Raw genomic sequence first — 24,183 nt, 5'->3', positions numbered from 1 at the left:
GTGACAGGGGTTAGGTGGAAGCGTATCACCCATCCGAGGGTCCAAAGAGTACAGAATCCTGTGGATTAATATACACCGTGGGCCAGGTGGGAACACCCACCCACATGCCTCTCTTGCAGGACCCAGCTTGACACTGTCCCTTGCAACACTGAGGGTCTGTTGCATCACCTCTGGTGCTCTGGTGCAGGGTCTGGGGACCCCTTGAGGGGGTCCCTGTGATGGGCCATGCCCCCTTCTGCTGTGGACGCTCCCCCCCTCCCAGTGAGAGCCCCTCAGCTGGGCTCCTCTGTATAGTGGAGGATGGGAGTCACTGCACCTCTGACCACAGGCCTTTCCAAGATACCCAAAGCTTCTCCTCCCCGCCACCCTTTGGTGCAGGGGGTCTGTTTGAGCCTGGCAGCTGATAGCCCTGGGGCTGTGGTCTCCACCTTGGAGGTGTTAAGCCTGTGCTTTCTGAATGTCCCCAGCCCTGAGTTGTTACTTTATCTTGTCTTCATCAGCGAGCGGTGTGAGGCCTCACTCAGGGCCTCACCCAGGATCTCATTCAGGGTGCAGTAGTCTTTGCAGCTTTTGTAATACAGTTTTAAAAGTCCTTTAAGAAAATGTTTAAGTCATAAACTATAATATTTCAGTCTCTGACAATGGAATGTAGTGGGAAACCTACCCTTACAAGTGTGATATTTACCCACTGGGTGTAAGATTTTCAGCTTCAGATTTACTTATAATCCTGATATTTTTATAAAGCATCTTGTTTTCTTGTATATTCTCCCTGTCAGGTTATTTTAATGGACATTCCTTCTAATTGTCTTTGTATATATTTGTTGCAGTTGTATTTTAATGGTATCAATAACAATAATCATAACACTCAAGGTAGACTTCAGTATTTCTTTTTTTCCTAACTGAACACTGTGCTCCATGAATGGCTTCCTAAAAATATTTAAACACCCTTAAATCTGTCTGGGATACTCTGTTAACTGCTTATGAGGACAAGGACTCTATTTATTATTATAAATAAAAATCCTTTATTTATGTTACTGATCCTTGAGTTAGAAATTCTCTTTTCCTATAGATGACATCCATCAGACATGGCCTTAGCCAAAAAAGAGTTAAGTGAGGCCTAAACTCTTCTGGTCAAGAAAGAGAATAATGCCTTTCCTTAGAAGTCATGTCACCTACCTATACTTCCACCTGTCAGGCCCAAGTCTGTCTATGATTGCAGAGAAATCTTAAACAGACCATGTAAATTAAACTTCTAGGTGATTGTGGTGAGATGAATCCTGCCTTCATTTTCCAATTAACCTGAAGCAAAATGAGCCACATTCTCACTTTTTTCCCTCCAAATGACATCATAAGAAACGATAACATAAATAATGAGAAAATAATTTGGAATGGAACTAAGAACTATGGAATTATATTATGTCTTATAGAATTACTGTATTAGAAAATTTAGTTGGCTAAGATTTCACTTAAAGAAATGAACTATTACGAATTCACTTTATAGTGATCACATTTCAAGACACCACTGCTAAGATCTCGTTCTTTGGTTGTGTACAAGGAAGATTTTTAAAATTCATGGATCCATACTCTAATTTTAACAGCTGCAGAAGTGATTTTATTTTGCTTCTGCCTCTGTCATACACAAGGGGTTACCTTTGATGACCTTTGCACTGCATCTTCCCATTTGGCAAAGATATAATTTTGTAAGGACTTCATTCAAGATCAAGCTCAGTCTTTCTAATCCTTCAAATTATTCTGCTTTGTTATGGACATGGGGGACTATCACCACAGCTGGCCGTGCAAACAGAACCATGCTTCTTTCATCAAAGGGCAAGAAAACCAACTGAACATTTTCCCTTTTCATTGTTAAAATAGAGGCTTAACCAACTTTTAGGTCAGGAAATCTCCCATGTTCTGGAATTTTTTCTCTTGATTTCTCCAGGCTTATATAGCATATTGTGTCTTATCAAGTGCATAAAATGGACAAAAGACAATTTTATAAATAATACACATACAACTACAAATATATGTTTAGACTAGTGTATCAAGAGGGATTAATGTTAACAGAAAATCCACGTGAACAGAATACTAGGGTAGGTTCAGTACAATTTCTTTCTAATTAGATGTATTCTGTATGTGTACACATAAATTTTGTAAATGGCTTGAGCATACCAAATATTCATGTTTTAATTATAAGAGTGATGTTTTAAAGAGTCAACCTTTAATATTAAATTCAATTTAATGGTAAAATGAAATCAGTAAGAGACACTGGATCCTTCTTTGTGAAAAGCAAACGGAATATTATGTACTGTAAAAGTGCACAAAGTAACAACAGAATTCTAAAATCTGTACAGAAGATCAGAAGAAAACAAAATTTTGAAAAGCAACAAAGCACAGTTTAACATGAATGTCCAAAGATGAATGTTTTATTTCCTATTTCTAATTCCTTTGAAGAAAAAGTAATCATTGTGATGCCATGATGATTTTTTGCCTTTTCTTTTATACCCCTGTTACACCTTTTTACAACTTCTGTACTCTTAGGGCTTTTTGCCTACATTCTTGGACTTGTTTGTTCATCTAGGAGACTAAACATTTTAGAAGCTTCATAGGTAGGGATCAGTGTGCCCCAGACCCCAAGGTCCTCTCCAGACCACATTCTGTAAACCAAGATAGAACCATCCAGGGGAGGTTCCTTGGGGAGGGGGGCTCATTCAAGCTTCTCATTGGGGAATTTTGGATAGATATGCTAATTAGTAAGACCTACAATGTTAGACCAGATCTTTTGGGGGGGATGCATTGTGGTGTGCATTTCGGTGCATTCCACTTGGATATAGCACACCTAAGGATCCTTAAAATAAATACCAAGGTAAAATCCTTTTTCCTTTCTAACCGTGTTTGACTCTTGATTTTAAGACCAGGAAATGGCATCAATTGCACTGACATAACAATCTTACCCTAACCCTTCAAGAGTTATCACTCTCTTAATTTGAAGCAGAAATTTATAGAGGGTTTATTCCCTCTGTTGCTTCTTGGCTTGTTTCTTTCTTTTGCTTCCACTTTTGCTTTCAAATACTTTACTTTTAGGATTAAATATACAGAGAAAGTTGACCCTGTTCTGACCTGATTATCTCATCACTGCAAATCCTATATTCAGGAAATTACAAAAAGTATGGTTTCTAATGCAGTCTTGAATTAATTCTGTTGCATGTTTTCCAAGCATATAATTTAAATATATATATTAATGTCAGAGATCACTTCATATATATAGCAGTAGTGTTGAGTTTTGGTTCTATAAACACTTCCACATAAAGGTCTTTTGCAATATTAACTTTAAACTATATATAACTCTGAAAAACTATCATTTTTTCAGGCTTTAATTTTCCATGTGTGATCTCATCTTGTCATGAATCTTTAACGTTTTTTTTCTCTGTGTGCTCTGTTTATATTTTTGTTTTGTTTTGTCTTTTTGCTTTTGTATCGCGTTTGCATGGCCTTGTTTTTGGTAGTGGGGGGATCACAGAGGTGGCTTCTGTGTGAAGCTGCTAGAAGCTTCCACCATGTCCAGCAGAGCCAACCCCTGCTGGCTCTGAATATGGACATACTGCCAGCCAAAGCTGGGCTAATTAGAAATGATAGTAATGCCTCTGTGATAACATATTTAAGAAGAAATCAAAACAAAAGTTGTGGAGGAGTTTTAATTCCAGTCAGAGAAGAGCAGAGAGGTGAGAACACGTGAGACGTACAACTCTGCAGACACCAAGGTCAGTGCAGAAGGTGCTCCAGATGCTGGAGCCGAGGTTCCTCTGTAGGTCATGGTGAAAACCATGGTGAAACAGCTGTGCCCCTGCAACCCATGGGGATCCACGGTGGCTGCAGAGATCCACCTGAAGCCTGTGGAGGAGCCCACATCAAAGCAGGTGGATGCCTGGGAGGAAGCTGTGATCCTGTGGAAGAGCTTTGGAGAGAGGGGCCATACTCCCAGACTGGAGCAGCCTGTCCTTGGAGGACTGCACCCTGTGGAAGAGTGACCCATGCTACAGCAGTTTTGGGATGACTGTTGTCCATGGGGTGGACTCATGTTGCAGCAGGTTTCAGAGAGCTGTTGCTCATGAGATTGGACCCATGCTGGAGATTGGACCATGCTGGACCCATGGGAGGGACCCCACAGTGCAGCAGGGGTCCCTCTCTCTGAGCAGTGGGAGAAGCCTGGGTGATGAACTGACCATAACCCCCATTCACTGTCTCCTTGTGCTGCTGGAAAGGAGAGAGGGATGGGGGAAGGTGTTTTTAAGGCTCATTTTACTTCTCATTATCCTGCTCCGATTTTTTTAGTAATAAATTCACCTTATATATCCAAGTTGAGCCTGTTTTGCCTGTGATGGTACTTAATGAATGCTCTCTCTCCTGGTCCTTAACTTAGGAATCCTCTGTTAAATTATCTTCCCTCCATCCAGCTTCAGAGAGGGGTAAGTGAGCAGCTTTTGTGGGTGCCTGGCATCCAGCCAGTGTCAACTCATGACAGTTCTGAGTAATTTCTTACAACACTTTTCTGAGGAGAAAATGAAGAATTAATTAAAGCTGAAAAATTTGAAGTGTTTTCTTCCTCTTTTCTTCTTCTTCTTTTCTTTTTTAAATGTTACTTTGTGTTATTAATTTCGCACAGTAATGCATTTTCTAATCTGGGTAAAAGCTTTTCTAAATAATTTTGCCATGACTTCAGCTCACATAACCATTAAAGATGTAGCTACAAAACAGAAGATATAATTGAAACTCAGGAAAGTATTTTTGTTTAGGATCCTTCACAATTTCTTGGCTATGGATATGTTCATTCCCATTTCCTTTTCTTTGACAGGAAACTTCCTTTGTTTAAATAAAATCGTTGTCTCAAAAGAGATAATAACTAGTTTTAAACCCAACAAAAATGAGGATTGTGGCTGTACATAGTAAAATTATGTCTTTAGTTTCTGGCAATAAAAGTGAAGAACTTTTGCTCCAATATGTCTTGACAGCTAGGAAAGGTGGCAGCTGCCCAGTCTTCACTGGTTTATCTAGAAGTATAGTGGTCCATTATGCTAAGTCTCTACAATGGGCCCTAGAATGATTTTCCAGGCACTAGTACTTGGTGCACACTTCTTCCATGCTGTGGATTTGTCCTGGGATGCATCCCAGCTACATTATCCCTCCCTGCCCTCTGCCCATGTCCTCACATATCTCACATAAACTCAGGCCCTGATTGGAATGGAGCTATGACCCATGCTAATAAGGGTCTGTCCTAGTCCAGATGATGACAATGATGGAATGGATGTCGAAAAGGAATTGTTCTATATATAGAAACAACCAAAGAAAGCAAAGAGCTCTTTTACTTATTTGTCTACAGAAGCTATTTTTAAAACTCAAGAAACTGTGCAGTGAATGAGATCTTACAGGTATTTGTATCATTCTGTAGAGCTGCACAGTGTGGACATATTGAATTCCAGAGTAGAGTTAAAAATGCATTTAAATTCTCCAGGTGCATTCCCTCAGGATATATAAGCAATCTCCTTTGCAATTCTGAAAATGCAATGTTCCCAAATGCATTGCAAATGTTGATCATTCAAGATTTTCTGTGGGAGAAATCTCACATTTATCTTCCTCTTCATTGTTACTCCAGAGTCCACTTAAGCCCTAAGAGGGAAAATTGCCACAAAGGAACAAGTTTTACTGTTAGAGAGCAAAATATGCAAAGACCTCATTCCCATCCATAATGACCATAGTGGGGGCTATTCAATTAGTCATAGTTTTTAATTACTCCAGCAGTAAGATGAAGTACAACGTTGCCATAGCATGATGCTCCTCCCTTTATGTTCTGGTGATGGCACACAGCAGAGAAAGCTGTTATCCCTCAGCATCATTAGTCTAAGGCAGGGTAAATCCTAGGAACTTCTAAGCAAAGGATGCCCTGTTGTATGATGAACACTGAGCACAATGTCTGTAATTCTGAAATAGTGTGGATTATTGAAAACAGTCTTTCTGCTAATATGTTAGGTAATGAATTAAAAGTATTTGCTTATCTGTGTTTTAAATCCAAATCTCTTAAATTTAGCATAATTGCTATACAGTATATGAGTTTAAAAAACACTATGAAGTATTTTCATGTACTGTATCTCAAATTTACGAAGAGAAAACAGCTTGGAACTTTTTGTTTTAATTAATGAACAGGTTCTGAACTTTTTATTTTTCCTTCTCATGGGATTGCGTTGGTTAACACCATAGTCTGAAAACCAAAATAGAATTCAGAAGTTCAATTTAAGCCTTGGCAACTCTTCAAGACCATTAAAGAGAAATTAAATCAATTTTGGAGAGACAAGCTGTTATATTTTAACTTTGTTTTTACATAAATGTTAAAAGAATATTTTCTTTTTTGGAATCTGTTCATAACATATGACCAAAACCCTCCTGCATTAACCAGTTAACTGATGCAGTTATGTTAGTTAAAATATAGACAAGAAAATTGTATTTTAAAGGGGTTTTAGGATGGCCATATGCCATTACAGTATGGCTGATTGGTTATTACCTTCCCACTTGGTCATTTTTACAGTCAACTAAAACAGCCCAGAAAGCTTTCTCTTGCTTTTGGAATAGACGGTAGGTCAAGTCTACAGCCATGCACCCTGGTACCCAAGAGAGCATGCTGGCATCCACACTGGTTGTTGCCTGAGGTCCCTTAGCTCATGGTTGACTCCAAACCAGAACTGGGAACAGGAATGAAGACGGGCAGCTGGCCCATGCCCGTGGGCTCTTCCCAGGACAACTTAGCAGAACTGAAGTAACACACCTGTACCGCTGCCCTCTTTGGTTACCAGTACAGGCAGCTTGTCCTTGGTGAGCTACAGCTCACATTTCCCCATTAATATAAAATATGGTTTTAAACCAATAATCAGTAACCTTGTCTTTTTATGGAAAACCTACTGTTGATTTCCCAAGAAGCTGAATCATTCTCCTAAGTATTTATAAGGGCACCATCCTGAAGGATTTCTGGCAATATCTAAGGTATTTATTGGAGGGATTCAGTACAAGTAAAAGCAGCTGCTGCTGAATCTTCCCTTGGACTGATGTATAGTGCAGTTAAGTAAATTTATTAAAATGAAGAATATGAGTACTGCAGAGCAAAGATTGCTCTTATTTTCTCAGATGTTCCTTGAGGACTAACTAAAAAATAAGAAGTGTGTGATGGAGGAACTCTTGAATGATGCTAATATAAACAGTTTCAATGATAAATTAAAGATTATTTCTTTTTAATAAGGTTAGTTACTTCTGTGAACATTTAAAATTTCAGGGTTTTATTTACTAAGGAATAAGTTATCTATTAAAGGCAATATAAGCATTACTTCACAGACCAGTGTAAATTGAGCTACAGTTTAGCTGTAGGTTAATAAAGTAGACAGAGTATTATGTATTTTGTTTAGCAGTAGTATGGACAAGAGAAAGAAGCACAGATATAATGGAAACAAATCCAGGAAATTTATATGGAGGTGAAATATGTATGAGGAGAGTATTCAACAGTATAATCCTTAAAAGCATATACTAAACCAGAATCAACTCTTTTACCACCACACACTGCAGTTGTAGGGCAGTTTGTATTTGTATTGTTCTACACCGGGTGAGACTGATTTGATTTGGAGTAAATGTTTTTACACAGTTACTTTATCCCTTGAGTGTTCCCTAGAGACACTGAATATATTTATTTTAAGCAAAAGCACATTAATAAACTGCAAGCATGCCAGATGGACAGTTTTAATTGTTCTCTAAGTGTCAGAGCACCCTGTTGCACTACTTCTGAAGTTTAAAGTATGCCAAAGCTGTGAATTACAAAGATACAGAGCAAAACAATATCAAAATACTCTCAATTTTCAGGGTTTTTGTTGGCTTCAGGACTCTTCATACATTTTTTTTTTTTTAAGAGGTCTTGGCACATTGTTCCCAAATGCACCTTCAGAAATGTTCTAGTGAATATAGTCCAGTGACAATATTTTCTTATTGCTTGAAAATTGTAATTTTGAATTTCTTCAGGATGCTTTACCATCTTTCAGCAGTAGCTCAGAGGTCCCCCATGGAGCATTTTGTTCATAGATTTGCACCTAAAATAGAAATGAGACAGAATGCTGATGTCTAAAGACAAAAGATTCTTCCAGAAAATGCAGCTCTAGTATTTGTTCAGTGTCTGTGATGCATCCTCAAAAACTTCTAAGTTATTGCAAATTCCAGTAACATAGCTTTCACTCACTGTCATATTCCAAAGATTAAGTAAAATTGTGTGTGAGAAAAGATTCAACATATAGCCCTGGCAGAAGCCTTTGTGTGCTGACAGCTGCATTTATCTGAGGCAGTGCTGATGCCTCTATTCAATCCCTCAGAAAGTCCTGGCGGCAGGATTGAAAGCTTGGGAAGCTGGAGGGAGGGATTTGGTGTCTCCCTCCTCACAGAACTTTTGTCCATGGTGCCCATTGCACAAAATGATTCTCCACTCATGGGATAGAGCTTGGTCTGCTCCCATGCTGCCTCCTCCACTGCTCCTGATGATGTTGGGAAAAACAGAGTATAGATCTCTTTTCTATCTACAGGGTTAAAAAAATCTGTATGCTGTTGGTTAAAACAGTAGAGAAATAACCAAATAATTCCATCTTTTTTTGTGTAAGTCCTGTGATGTATATACATTTGCCTTCTGCATTCTCTCCTTTTCAACAGAAGAAGATGAAAATTAGTTTAAATCCTTGTTTAGGTACAATGGTGTGGATGGGGGATTGTACAAGACAACATAAAATAAAGATATGGATAAAGACAATGCATTGTGATGCCACAACAAATAAGTTAAAAAGTAAATAAACCCCAATTTTATCTGGTTTCTTCAACAATGACAGGTTTTTTTAGTCACTTGGATGTGAATAATACCATAATTTGAAATCAAACTTCTGGTGAAAAGTGAGTTTCACATTTCTTGTGCTCCTTCTTGCTGATGCATAAGGAAGAATTCACGCACCATCATTCTGGTTCAAGAAATGCCCATTCTGTAGCAAAAGGAGACTTCTTCAGCAGTGTTGCGAGCAGGAAGTGCCACTTAGTATTTTTCAATTTATTCTGGAAACAAATTAATCATAGAATTCACAGAATATTCTGAGTTGGAAGGGACCCACAAGAATCATCAAGTCCACCTTGTAAGTGGATGGCCCATCTAGGAATCAAACCCGTGACCTTGGCATTATTAGCATCCTGCTCCAACTGAGATAATCACAGGGTCACGTGCCTGGAATTCCATATGGCTGGAATTTCTGGATTCACATTTATTGCTGATGGTCCATCAAAAATTGTTCTGTAATTAAATACTCTTCTACAACTTCTTAGCGTCGCTCTTTTGAAGCTAACTGCTTTTGAATGCCCCATGAAAACTTATTTAGAGATATTCAAGATTTCTTCAGTTTTTTCCAGGGCTTTTAAAACTTTGGGGCAAAAGAAACATTAATGATCTCATACACACTTTACCCACGTTTGTCATTTAGCAGACAAACTCTGCAGTGTTCTCTTCCTACTCTGAAAATACTCAGGATTTAATGAAGAAACCTGGTAACTGAAGCAGTGGTTTCAAGTGCTGCATACAAATCCTAAGCACAGAGAATTAAAGGCTAATTCAGTCTCTCATATAATTGTATTGTACAAAAGAAATAGCATAATACATAGAAGAAAAATGTTAACATTCTCACGAGTATTATTCTCTCTCAAAATCTATTTCTGCTTTGCTGATTTTCTGTTGTTTTAGCACTTTATTGGTGCACTCAAGAGGACTTAGCAATTAAGATAAAGATTTATCGTTTTTATCCAGATAAATTTCAAAAGGTTCAGTGTTTCAGACACGCTCATGTAGTCATACTACACTTCTGAACTTCCACAGCTTTGTCTTCTGATATGCCGGTGCTTCTTAAAAGCACAAAAGCTCAGGGAATGGTCTGATCTCCTCAGGAAACTGTCTGAAGAAGCTGAAGAAAGTGCCCTCCTCCTGCTTGTATATTTAGAAGGAGGTACAGAGCTTACAATAGCGATACTCAATGAAACATACGTTTCTTGTGCTTGTGACTTACGCTTTCTCAAGCCAGAGCAGACTTTATGCTAGATGCTAATTTCATCATCTTTTTGAAATAAAGAGAAACCAGAACTCTACATTGTGCAATTATCAAGCATCCTAAGAATTTTCTATTATCTATTACAAACTGAGGGGTAAAAAAATAAGGTAGTACAATAATAGATACAAGGAAAATGTACTATATACATTTATGCATTAAATGCATGGGGTAAAAAAATAAGGTAGTACAATAATAGATACTCACAAGGAAAATGTACTATACATTTATGCATTAAATGCATATATGCACAGGAAACACTGCCTTCCTTATCTGCCTCTTGGTTTGGATGGGAGCCACTCCTATGCTAAAGTCAGCAGTCTTTGTGATACTTTAAGAGTGTGAAGACTCATAAAAGTATATTTAACAAGAAATGGGCTTAATCTTCTTGGAAGGGAACTTAAAGTTCATCTACTTCCAACCCCCCCTGCCATGGGCAAGGTCACCTTCCATTAGACCAGGTTGCTCAAAGCCCCATCCAGCCTGACCTTGGACAATCCCAGGGATGAGTCATCCACAGCTTCTCTGGGCAACCTGTTCCAGTGTCTCACTGTCATCACAGTGAAGAATTTCTTCATTTATATCTAAACTAAATCTGCCCTACTTCAGTTTTAAGCCATTACCTCTCGCCCTATCACTCTCTTTCCTTGTAAAAAGTCCCTCTCCATTTCTCTTGTAGCCCCCTAGGTACCGGAAGGTGCTATAAGGTGACTCTGAAGTCTTCTCCACGCTGAACAGCCCCAACTCTCTCAGCCTGTCTTCATAGGTTCTCCAGGCTTCTGGTTATCTTTGTGGCCTACTTTGGACTTGCTCCAACAAGTCCATGTTCTTCTTATGCTCAGGACTCCAGATCTGGATGCAGGACTGCAAATGGAGTCTCACAGGAGTAGAGCAGAGGGGCAGTATCCCCTCCCTTGATCTGAATTCTTTTGTTGCAGGCCAGGATGAAGTTGGCTTTCCGGGATGCAAGCATACACTGCCAGTTCATGCTGATCTTCTTATCAATCATCAGCCTCAAGTCTTTCTCCTCAGGGCTGCTTTCAATCCATTCTCTGCTTAGCCTGTATTTGTGCTTGGGATTGACCTGACCCAGGTGCAGGAACTTGCATTTGCCCTTGTTGAACTTCATGAGGTTTGTGTGGGCCCATCACTCAATCCTGTCACTGTCCCTCTGGATGGCCCCTCTGGTCCTCTCATCTATAGGGATAGTTTAAAACAGGAAATAAAAAATCGTAACTTTCAGTAAATATTCTCGTTTCTGGTTCTCTGTCCGCTGGAAATGCTAAGCTTTTAAACTCAGTGCTGTCATAATAGCCTGTAATTGCAATATGCTCATTATATATGTATATTAGTTATTCCACAGAGATCATTTCCTCTTAATACTGTTGCCTTTTTTTTGTGTGTGTGTTGTAGCATAGGGGTGTGTCCAGCAGAAACTCCATTGTACTGGAATAAATGTCAGTTCTTGTCTGCAAGAGATTGTGGATGAAAGGACAAAAAACTAACAGGTACTGGGGAAGAAAAATAAAAGTGATAGTAATGATAAGGGATTATTCTAATACAAGCTGTATAAATTGCCCATAGACTAGGATAGGGCAATATTCTGTACTTGAAATGTCATAGAGGAATCTCCTTTATTTATCCAGAGACTTAATGAACTCAGAGGTACCTTATTCCTGTAAAATTTATTGGTTAAAATTCTGTTCAAATACTTTGAATTATATAAACAAATTTCAAGAATATTAGGCTACTTATTGCTTCCCAGAATAACTGCTCTAAATAGCACATATGCTAAGGCAAATATTTTTAAGCTTTGATGTCAATGTGGAAAGACATTCTAAAAGATTTTTGGGTATACAGAAATGTCTGAAATTTTGGAAGGGACTCACAAGGATCATCAACATCCAACTCCTGGCCCTGCACTGGACAGCCCAAAGAATCCCACCACATGCCTGAGAGCATTTTCCAAACACTTCTTGAACTCCAGAAAAGTTAGTGCCCTGATCACTTCCCTGGGAACTCTGTTCTAGTACCCTAAATTCAGCTCTGGGGTGAATCTTTCATTTCATAACAGACAGAGTTCATGATCCTGCGTAAATCACCGAATTCAAGACTGAGCACCTGAAGCACAACTAGAATCTACTCATCCAGTTCTGGCTGTACAGATTACAGAAAGATAGTCAATACATGAATGCATTATTATAGAAATACTTCACCATCACACCTTAGATAAATAAAGACTGCCCTCATAATCTACGTCCCAAGTTTAGAACTGGTAATTTATTAAAGCTTAGAAAAGACCATATAAGATGCCTGAACATTTTATTCTTTTCCACACTGAACTTTAGATGAAAAAAACTACAAAAGAAGAAAACATATCCTCTACTTATTTGCAAGGGCTGAAAAAGAAGAACAAATGGTGGCTTAGATTCTGATCAAATAAAACCTTTTTCTGGTTCCACTTTACTTGCTAGTACAGTGGTTCTGCCTAATTCATTATCAATCTCTTTACAAAATCTAGTGGGTTTTTTAAAGCCATTATGAAAATTCCAGTATTTAATTGCCTGACAGTAAACCTGAAAATACACCTGGTATTATTCTGTTCAAGGCAAAATGGAGAACACTGTGGACCTGGATCAGATTAACTGTGGTTTCAGAAAGAAAAATTACATTGCATACATTTGCAAGAGCAAAGCAATTTAATTGTTGGCTTTCGTAACTAATCAAATACTCTATGATTCTATCATGTGATTATAGATTTTTTTCTATAGTGATAGAATGTATGTTATGGAGGATGAAGACAAACCATAACATGTAGCAAGCGTCCTGTGACTTCACCCAAACACACTAAGCAATGAAACAATAAGATGCTTTGCAAAAAATCAACACAAATCCGACTGAAACCCCACTTTGTCATTCTTCCCCAAAGCTGAGGTTATTGCTTATATACAGCTAAGATCAAAAAGCTAAGTTTTTTCCTGGAGTAAGTTTTTGAAATAAGTCTTGGTTTACCCCAAAGAGTGAAAGGGATATGGCCTTTATTCAGTAGGTTTTCCTGGTTTTTTTTCTTTAAACTGCAATGCTGATTCAACAACTGTGTAAGAAATAACTTGCCTCTACAGCTGAACTTTTCTGATAACATAGTGCTTAGTTTTATTTTACAAAATAAAAGTGTTGTGACTTTAGATCAACAAGAATGTGCTTATGACCACGTGCTTATGAATGATATTCTTTCCAATTACTTGCAAAACTGACTTTATCAACAGATTTATCATTCTCTGCTTACAAAAATGGATCATCTGAGTGGTATATGAGTCTGGCACTTAAATATTCTGAATTAACATGCAGAGGTATAGTAATCTTCTGAAAGTGAAGGGATAAATGTAACATAAGGACTACATATTTTTATGTGAAAATATGGTCTGTTTTGCGAACATTCATGATCAAATACAATAGAATTTTGTCTCCATCTTTGTGGTTCAATGCTGCCATATTGTGCTGCTTGATTCTAATGAAGTAATTAAGAGAAAAGTTTCAGCAGAAAGAATCAGAAGAGTCTTTTGTTCTTTTGGAAAATTAGAAAAGTCAGTGTGGAGGAAACAACTGTAGCTCAGATATCATAGACTCCCATATGTACTAAATACAGCTTTATCTTGACTAGAAGAGAAGCACAGAGTACAGAAAGCTACATATGGGTAAATAGCTCATGATCTAAAGTACACCCACTCCTAGTTATGAAAATACTCTGACGATGTCTTACTCATTAAAATGGTCACAGGTACTCACATGAATTGGAATGTAATTGATGATGTACTACATCTGCAAACTTCAATCTGCAGAACAGACTTTTCTCTCCAAAAACATCCAATGATTCTGGGATAAACTTATTGTCTGTCCTTAGTATTCCATTTCGTAATTTGCTTTTGCTCTCCATATTTCTGACAGAGATAACCTTTCTATTACTAATATTTGGCTTAATAGTTTTTGATAACAGAAGATGTCTCTCTGTGCTGTGTCCAGAGGCTGAGTAGGATGAGATTTTAGACATTGATAATTCCCCATTATAAACTAAACAAAAAAAAATGCAAAAAATGTTTTAGTTAAAAAACCCCAAATTTTCAAAATACCTTTCTTTTCTCCAAACCCTTCATTATTACTTCCAAGGTGGTACAAATCAAGCCACTTTGACAGATTTTCAGTAATGCAAAATACTCCACACTTCCCACTCAGGCCTTTTCCAAATTGCTTCTGCAATGTGTTTGTTTATCAGCTCTCAAATCAACACAATGTTATAGAGAAGAGAAAAAATAAATGAATGAATCAAAAAAATTCTTTGGATGTAATTATGGCACAGACATGGAGAAAACCATTAGAAAGGAAGTTTTTGATAATTTACAGGTCTCTGCAAAAGGACAGGAGTTGATGCTCATGAAAATGGTCTATATGGATGAAACCTAAATGAATAAAAGATTCAGCAGCACATGTTTAGAGTGTCTAAAATAATATACAATCGAGAGAGGAAAAAAAGAGTGTTAAAACACCTAAGAATAGGATTTTTATGAAATCACTCATTCTTTGGTGTTAAAGGAAGGTTTAAAATACTAATTGTGTATAATTTTACCTCACTTGTTACAAAAACTTTAAAAAAATCCTTTTTTTCCCCTGTACCTTCACAGTCTGCAGGTAGGAATGAGCCCGCTGCTTCCATTAACAGAAAAAATGAGTTTGTCCCTGTAAAATAATTGTTAATGTCAGTGTGCAAGAGGTAGGAGTACTCTACATTAACAAAAGGTAAGAGCAGAAATGTGGGTTGTTTAAATGGGTTATTTACCACTCCCAGAACACAGTTTTATGCTCCTAAAACTCCATTGCTTGTTATGGATATAGTTGAAAGAAACTAAAAAGTAAAATAATTCTGTCACTGGGTGTGACAAATGTTTCAATCCTCCATCATTAATAGTGCATAAATGTTTCTCTGTGAAGTGACTGGTAACATAAACACTGCAATAATGACCCTTGATTTTCATCTTGCTATTTCTTTTGGTTTTTTTCTGAGTCAGTCTCTAGGAATCTTTTCCTGTAATACAGAAAAAGAAACAGAAATATATTTATTTCACCTAGTTATATTCAGCTATAATTAATTATAAAAAGGACGTAAAAAAAGACAAGCCTTAATTTGATCACTTATGTTTGCATTTAATTCCATAAAATAAATAGCAAAATATAAATGAAATTTATCTAGAAAATCGCACAGTGAAAAAATAACATAGAGGAAAAAGTAACTCAGAATTAAATGCATAAAGAACCAAAAATTGGATATAAACAGGGAGGTATCAACAACCTGTAGAGAATAAAAAGAATGAAAGCATGTTTGTATTTAAAAAAAAAAATCAGAATTCCAATAGAATAATGAAAATCCTTGTAACTTGGCCTGAAGGTAAGACAATCTTTGACTTTTTAAGATGGCTTCTTCTATAAAGGTGCACCTTAACAATATTTCATTTACCAAAACTGTTGAGCAACTACTATGCCATAAAAAACACTGATGCATATAACCTTTGAAAGTGACCCCATTTTTTATTCAGGATCTTGAATAAAACTTATGGATTTTTGCCAATAGGCAATCCAGTCTGAATGTTTGGGCACATGCAAGGCTTTGCATATAAATCATTATTATTTACAAAGATTTATGGAAATATTAAAACCAAACTTTCAAACACTGAGAACTAACTGCATACAATCAAAAATATTCATGTCATAAATTTACCTTCCTTACCAAAGAAGAGTGTATTTTAATTTCTTTAGGCATATTGACTATGTTAATATAGTTGGGAATGCTCATTCTTGGAAGAATTGATATCTTTCAAACCGATACTGTGCAGTTCTGTTTTGTGAATGACTAAGACAAATGTTTCTGCAAATGAACAACTTCAGTTCTCATCATAATTTTTGGAGAAAACAGTATTCTCTTTCACAAACCGAAAGCTTCACTTTTGTTTTCAACTTACACTGAATCAAAGGCATCACACTAAAAGTTATTGTTCCTCTGAAGTAGTTCTCATTTCATAGATAGAAATAATGTAACAATTTAGACAATTGCCAAATTGCTGATGGTGTCAGAGCTCCTCCATGCAGCTGTGATGACACCGTAGTTATGGTAGTACACAAAACTGTTCAGAGAAGAGTAGTGACATTCTAGTTGACACAAAATAGAGAAACATCCATGTTCAAAGTAAAAAGATCAGTAACTCAGAATTGCTTTTGTTGTGTCTATTCTCTGGTGGAACTTGAACAAATAATGAACACCAGAGGTAATCTTTTGGTAAAGAAACACACATACATTTGCTAGCACATACTGAAAGGCTAATTTGAAACTCCTGGGATCATTTAGGGGAAGTACTCATAAAGCTTATCTCAAACCTAGCCTAAACTTCCTCTGCAATCAGTTTTAATCAGTGGAGAGGAGTCTAATTTAAAGTCATTTTCTTTCTGACTAACTCTTAAATTTGTAAAAGATTTCATGGTGCATTTAATGTAACTGTTAATAGAGAAAGACAAGTGTCGTCACAGGTTTACAGGACAGATCATACGCAAGTCATCTGAAATGGGTGAGCTGGCTTGCCTCAAGGCTGTCATGACTGAGTGAATTGCTGTCCCAGCACACAATAAACCTGTGGAAGTGCCTGACTTGCCAGAGGCACCGGAGACAGCCAGCATATTTTGACTGCAAAAATTTGTCTGCTTTCAAGACCACTTGTAACCATTCCAGGTATGTTTTGTTAGAAGGTGTCTCTTCCTAATGAGCATAATGGAAGCCCAGCCTCAGTGGACTAAATTTATAAACACCTGTTTGAGACTCTTTCTACTAGCACCAGTTCCTCTAGAACAAAGCACAGTGTAGTGTAACGCTTTAAGGGCCCCACTGCCTTCTTTCCCTGTTCCTTCTCTTTCTCTCTTTTTTATGCATAAAAATGTTATTATTAAAAATTTACAATTTTCAGTAATTATCTGGACCTCCATGTGAACAGCTAATTAGTGACAACAACAGTAAGAAACAAAAGGACAAACATGAAGTTAGAAGCATTCATTTCGGAAAGTTCAAATATTTCATGACTTGACCTAATCTTACTGATAATAAGTGAAGTAGGCTGATAATAAGTGAAGTAGGCATCAAGGTTACTTTAAAATAGGGCAACAATAAATACCTGTAAAAAACCTAGAGTAACTAGAAGAAATAACATTATTCCCTTTGATATTTGCCTTATATTTATTACTGAAGATAAATTAATTTTATATTAATATTATGCATCCTTAATAGAAGTTGAACAATTATGAATCTCAAATGTCTTAGAAACGTGTAGGAACACCAATCAAGGCTGGTAGGGACACTGCCATCTAGCGATGTCATGCAAAGTAAATGAGATCGTGCATCAAAGAAATTCCTGGTGGCGTTACAGAGAAATAAACACAATTCTCAAACAAGACCTAGGGCATTAAACCTCAACAGACCCTTAAATTGGGAGGCTGATTTTCTGATCCATTTAAGAAATAATCCTATCAATGATATTGTGCTTCAGTAGGAGATAATCTGCTTACACAGAGACAGACGTACATCTCTAAGCAACTATAATACTCTCTTAGGAAAAAAAGTGTTGCTGAACATAAATATACTTATGTTTTCTACAACAAAATCAGGAAAATATAAAAGAAAATTAATCAGGCTAAACTAATAACAATTATACATAATTGCTTCACTGTTGGCTCTGAACTCTAGCATCTGTGCTGCTGTGCTTTGCTGTTATGACATTATACCACACAAACAATGCTGAAATGCTCTTCAGGTTATACCTGTTAATCTGAATCCACTCCAGGGTAAATCTTCTCTGCAATTCTGTAAAAAGAAAGCATGAATGAGCTACTAACCAGAGCTCTCTTTTAATTTTCACAAAAATAAAACTTATCAGGAATGTCAGGTAATGCTACATGGTGTTGGCACGTATTTATTATTTAAAGCCTGTAACCTGATGGATCAAGTACAACATTTCTAATGAGTTCAGTACCTGTATAATAATGACCTTTTTTTAGTTTTAATTGCTTCATTACTGGTTAATACAATGGATACATATAATTGATATGTATTCATCAGTAGTGAAGCAATTAAAACTCAAAATACGTAATATAGTTCTGAGATCACTCCTTGATGAAATAAGATACAGAACTCATTAGGAATGTTGTACTAGATCAATTGAGAATTCATTCTATGAAAGTAATTGCACTACTGAAAGAGTTAACTAGTAGTTACCTGAGAAAGGAGAGGATTTAAGTTCAAAATTAAGTAGGGGAAAGCAAGGATGTCTAGAACAAAACCAAATATGCTGCACAATAGGATAGGTTTTAGATATTATTTTCTGCCTAATAGAAAAAGAGGAATGAAAATAAGACACAAGGAACGAGGGAATAAATATTGATATTGCTGCAGCAATTGACTTGACATCATAATCTCTTGTCAAGCTGCACAGTGTCTCTTGCTCTTGTATTGAAATACAGCAGCTCCAAATGTCATCCTAATTATACTGGTGGAGCAAAGTGTCCTTAGGGAAATACAAAATGGAAATAAACAAACACAGTTTGCCCATGCTGTGGGAATGGCACTAACACGTCCATTTTAGTGTCAAGGAATATCATGTTCCACTTGGATTTAAAACACTAGCTATTTATTTATTTGGCTGCTTTTGTCTTTATTATGTACTATAGATATTTATATCTGTGATGCTGATGTTTCTCTGAAAAAAAGATTTGCTCTTTTTTCAAATCTATATTCTAAGCAAAATATATGCCCTATTAAGCTCCAGATGAATTACTAAAAAGAAAAAAAAAAGCTGTATTTCATTATAATTCTCAGATTTATTTTTTTCCCTTATTGAATATGAAGTCCTTTTTTCATAAGACCAATAAGTTTGTCTTTTTTTTTTTTTTTTAACATGATTCTTGTCAACCAGGAACATATGATCAGCTCCTTTAAACAGATGAAGAAAAGAGACCCAGAAAGAAAAAGGATGGAGTTTCAGAAAACAGCCATTGCTACTCTCACAACAAGAGACAAACACAACGCAATTCCTCTTGGAATGAGGATATACATAAACAGAGATAAATTTCCTTACAGAGGTCTAAAAGGACACATTTCCAGATGGGGCAGTGCTATAAAACCAGGCTACATTTCACCTTTAGAGAAAAGAAAATGCAGTAGCTACAAAAATAAAAGTATCAGTAGTAGTATCAGTAGTAGTAGTAGCAGCAGCAGCCATAGCAGTGCTAAGAGTTGTGATAACAGCAGTAATAGTAAAAAATTGTGACTTCAGATATTCCCTGGAGTGACTCTTCCTTGATTGGAAAGAGTTGCAGCGCCACAGATCAGAAATTTCCTGTAAGGGACAGTGTGATGTTGACAAGCATGCAGAGCAGATTGTCATGTTTTTCTCTGCTGAATTCTTACAGAGGGTGTTGCTACACCTGAGACTCACAGGTGTTTGTTTTCATACCTTCAGCCACCACATAAGCTTTTATCTTTATTCTAGCAGGGCATTTATTTTTGGTTCTAGGGGAGATTGCCCATGGAAAATTACTGTCATTTCCATAGTATGTATGTCCTATCATGTTTTATAGAGTAGTTCACATTCACTTTCATCATAAAGCTTTCAAATTACACAGGAAGGAAAGTTGTTCTCAGAAGTGGAACAAGAAGGTTATGTCAAAAGATACTATCTCCATATATCAAAATTATTTCCTTAGTGGAAAAGTTGAGAATAAATGAAAGGTTGGGCTGGAGCCAGGGGATGCACAACATCCTTCTTTCCTTACAGGAATTGCATAGTGCGGTTTGAATCAACAATGTTTTTCCAACAAAATCTCCTCAACAATAAGAAACATTTTTACATGGTTGCAGTAAGTTCACAGATGTGCAGACCTGGGCCTTTTGAATTTATTGTGTTGGTGAGCTGTATTTTTCTCTTATGAGTTACACCCCCACTCTTACTATGGTTTATCAGATCAGGAAGCATGCAAAGAATTTTATAGGTTGCCTTGACTATTTTGACATAGCCTCAAACTCAAGTTTGTGGTTTTCAGTTCTGCTTTGTTTCACTCTTCTGCTAGTGTTAACAGAATAACCTGGACCAGAAGAAGCTTGTGTGTTGAAAAATATACGTAAAATATAAACTTAAAACCATTACTATGCAACAAAATGATCAGTTAGAAGCCATTAAATATAAGCCACATGATGTTATTTACCTCAGTTAAGGAAGTTTTCAGCTACATCTAAGAAAAATATTGGTAAAATATTATATTAGAAGAATAATAGTGAAAGTAGCAAATAACTTCTAACTTTGCCTTGCAGTCACTGGTAATAAACTATGGACAGTGGTTTATAATGATATAACAATATACATATATTATATACATATATCTAATTGATATATTACACCATATGTCATTGTATAGATACTGTCACATATACACATTAAAAGATGTATTAAATAATGTATTATAGAACATCTGAGTCCCAATATGCATTATTCAGCATAAAATTATTGGATCCTATAAAGTTTTTTTTGTAATTCTGAACTACATTTCCTTAATCTGTCTATAAATTAATATAAGCAAATAGATAAGTGAAATCTATCACAAACTTCTAAATGCATAGAGACTTTAAGCTAATTAATTTGTGTAGTTTAGTAAATAACATGCTTCTTAAAAAAACCCCAAACAACAAAAATCAAACACCTTTCTATCAAAGATGTGGTAGACTTCCTATCATTGGAGTTTCTCAAAATGGGACTATAGAAGATACTATATAATCTTATTGGCACTCTCTTTTCCACAGAAGGCTGGGGAAGATACTCTTTTGAGCTCTCTTCAAACGTGAGCTGTTCTATAAGTGTATGAAAAGACAGGAACTGTAACTGGAATGGTCAGACAGGTGATTTGCAGAGATTCCAGACAAGGTTAATGAAAAAACTGCACCACTGTGCACTGTGGAGCAGTAGGGTTATGGCCTCATTGTGTACCAGTTGTGGAATGTGAAAAACTTTTAAACTGAAAATTAAGTTTGCAAAATTTGAACAGCTTCTGAATAGTAGCTCCTATAATTCCAAATAGACATTTGTAAACTAGCCCTCAATCTGGCTCCTCATTCCAACTGGAATATTTACTTTTGAATGGAAATGCTATCACCAGCACAGAAATCAAAAAGTCTAACAGGTCTAGCTACTGGAAGAGAGAAAATCACCAGGATGCCATCCCATCAGGGTCGCTGAATGCTTCTCATGGCCTTATTGTTTATTTAATGCCTCATTGAAAGGTAATCTCGTACAGAATGTTGTGGAAGACCAGGCCTAAGCATGTTTTGTACCAATATGTCTTGACAAATGTACATAAGTAGGAGAGTCTACGTATTTAACATTCACAAAATTATGAACCCCTGGACCTAATGATTTAAAATAATGATCCCATTTATGGCAGATAAAAGGTATTTAAATAAAATACAGTTATCATTTATTTCACAGTTGGTTTCAAACACATTGATTAAATGAATGTTTTGGGCTGTCCAGAAAAAAATAAATTAATGAAAAATCAGTCAAAATCCTTTAATTTTCAATAATGTGTATTTGGGGCAAAGGAAAGAGAGAGATTGTGACTGAAATCTATATTACCACAGTGATTTAATGACTTCCACTCTCATGTCTGCTGCACCCCTGGAAGCTCTTTAAAGAGTATAATGAAAATAATATCCCTGTGGGTAATTACAGCAGGGAATGCTGCAGTCAACTGACTATACCTCCTGTCATGGGACAGAGAGGTAATCTTTCATCCCTCTCTCCTGTCAGGTAACAGAACAAAAATAGGGAGCAATTTTTGTCAGCATGTCTGTATGTTCGTGTAATCATTGATCTCAGTAGAGCAGCTAAAGTCAACAAATTGACATTAATTTTAAAACATTTTCAGCAGTTACCTCTAGGTCCTGTACATGTGTCTCATTCAAGTGGATCCACTGAAGCCAACTGGAATACATTGTGATTCAGTTAAAATCATTGAACCCTTTCAGACCTGTGAGTTTCCAAGATTACAAATATCATATGTTACTTAAGCATGTTATGCTTTTTCAGACATACACACTTTGGGAAAGAAGAACTTTTCAAAATTCAGACTGTCTTTTATATATTCTACATAAACATAAAACCGATAAGTGGCATTTTCCAAATCTGTGTTGATTTAGTCTGAAAACTTGGACTGGAAAATATTTTATAATTTAAAAAAAAGTTTTCTTGGCTCATATAATGAGTTTGTACTTCCTGTATGTGTGATTTCTGAAAAGTTAGAAAATACCTGGAAAGTCAGGATTAAATGAAGAGAGGTATAAAAGACTGAAACGGAGCAAGAGAACTGCAGATGAAAGACAACACAAAATATTTTGATAGATGCATGTTGGGTATGACAAATCAGAGTCTGATATTAAAGTATCTGACATGCATAAATTATATGTTTTAGCATTTAACCTTTTGAATTTGATTTAATTCTTCTCACTTGTTTCAGAAATTTGTTCAGAGACCCCCCCTTGCTTCATATGTCCACCCACAGAAGCAAGGAGAGAGAAAAGAGTAAGGTCAGCACTGACCAGTAGAGAGCAGGTTTCTGGACTAAGTTCTCTTACTATAAAGAGACACAGTCTCTCAGATGCCATCATTTGCTATCTTCTGTTGAGCAGTAATTTTGGAAAGGCTCTTCACTATCAACTTTAGCAAATATGTTCCCTGTCCACATTCGGATATATTGTTTTCTTAGTAAAAGAAAACAAATTGGGAGGGAAGAAACATGAAATAGCACTATGTGGGTAATCACGCTCTTTCTGAAGCCTCACTTAAAGCAAGAGTTGCCTTGAACATTTTTCTAAAAGATTGCAGTTGTGTGTATTCCAAAATATTATGTAGCATTTGCTCTTTTCTTTTTGGTTATAACCTGAGCATTGAAATATTGCAGCTTGTGAGAATATCCTGCTACTTGGAGATACTGGTGCTTGTGTCTTCTTTGTAATGCAAGGTCAGAGCACATGGTATAAGAAAGTTTTTTTATTTGTTTTGAACACTCCTCCCACTTCTTTCAAGAGTTCCCTAGCACCAAAATTCCTGTAGCAAAAGGTCAGCATGTCCAATGCCCCCATTAATTTTCTGTCCACTAGTGAGTGACTCAGGTCCTTCAAACCCCTTCTAAAAAATGATGTACATTTGAGCCATTCCTTGCAGTTTCTTTCCTCTCCCAGCTAGGTGGCACGAGTATCCCTCCATCATTTTCCTTACATTTGCTCAGCACTGGTGAGGTCAAACCAGGACTGGATCCCCCAGTACAGGAGAGATATGTATTGTATTGGAGAGAGTCCAACATAGGGGGACAAAGAGAAGGCTCATGGGGATCTTATTCATGCTTACAAAGTGCAAAGACAGAACCAGGCTCTTTGAAGCAGTGTCCAGTCACAGGACCAGAGATACTGGGCACAAACTGAAACACAGGAGGTGTTTCCATCTGGACATCAGGAAACACCTTTTCACTATAATGGTAACTGATCACAGGTCATCCAGAGAAGTGGTGGGATCTAGGGCCTTGGAGAGATTCAAAAGTCAGTTTAAAATGTTATCTATGGTCTAAAATTCATTAGATTTTCAGATATAAATCTAGTCTATAAAGACATAATTATATTTCCAGACAAATGATTAAATATGATAAATTATCTGCTTAGGAGAAAGAAAATATTTCTTCTCTTCTTTAACTTACAATAGGAGGATTCTGTTCTACTTGCACTTTTTAAATACTTTACTATATGCAATGTTTTGAAAAACTAAAAAAAATATTCATGTGGGTATATGTTTGAACATTTACACAGTATGTGCATCTCATCCATCAGTGGGCCAGCTAATTCAGACAGCACACTTTATTTCACTTTACTATTATGCAACTGTATAATCAGAAAAACTGTAATTTCAAATTCTTT

The sequence above is a fragment of the Corvus brachyrhynchos genome, unplaced genomic scaffold (assembly GCF_000691975.1).
Source record: "Corvus brachyrhynchos isolate BGI_N302 unplaced genomic scaffold, ASM69197v1 scaffold116, whole genome shotgun sequence".
Classification (NCBI taxonomy): Eukaryota; Metazoa; Chordata; class Aves; order Passeriformes; family Corvidae; genus Corvus; species Corvus brachyrhynchos.
Note: the sequence above shows the minus strand (reverse complement) of the source record.